Source organism: Arachis ipaensis, chromosome B07 (assembly GCF_000816755.2).
Source record: "Arachis ipaensis cultivar K30076 chromosome B07, Araip1.1, whole genome shotgun sequence".
NCBI classification, from domain to species: Eukaryota; Viridiplantae; Streptophyta; class Magnoliopsida; order Fabales; family Fabaceae; genus Arachis; species Arachis ipaensis.
Genome location: NC_029791.2, coordinates 28,587,569 through 28,587,953, shown reverse-complemented (window position 1 = coordinate 28,587,953; position 385 = coordinate 28,587,569). Strand labels below are relative to the sequence as shown.

Here is a 385-nt window from a genome sequence, read left to right as displayed (position 1 = left end):
AATTTTATTATCAATAATGCTAGAAAAATAACAACATTCAACCAACAAGTATTGGATTGTAAAATAGTCTAATAAAACAAAATTAAAAGTAACATTTTTTTAAAATTATTCTTTCACTCTATTTTTTTTTCTCTCAACACTATAATTTTACCTACTACTACTAGCTATCAATAATCATCTTCAGCTGCCTCCGGCTACTCATCATTGGTCACCAAAAATTTTAAACTTAAACCCTAATTCTTATATTCTAAACCTAAATTCTATATTTTAAACTTTAAATTCTAAATTTTATATCCTAAATTAGTTATATTTTGTTTCACTTTTAATTTTTTCATTAAGTTTTGCATATTTTCATTATTTTTAATTTTAGATATTTTTTTTAATG

At 21.0% G+C, this 385-nt stretch overlaps 1 protein-coding gene across 1 annotated transcript in view; it reads left to right on the top strand.

The window, feature by feature from the left end:
- LOC107606953 overlaps positions 1-385 on the top strand; it is a 14,909-nt gene that overhangs the window by 6,541 nt on the left and 7,983 nt on the right. The gene's annotated exons all lie outside the window — the stretch shown is intronic.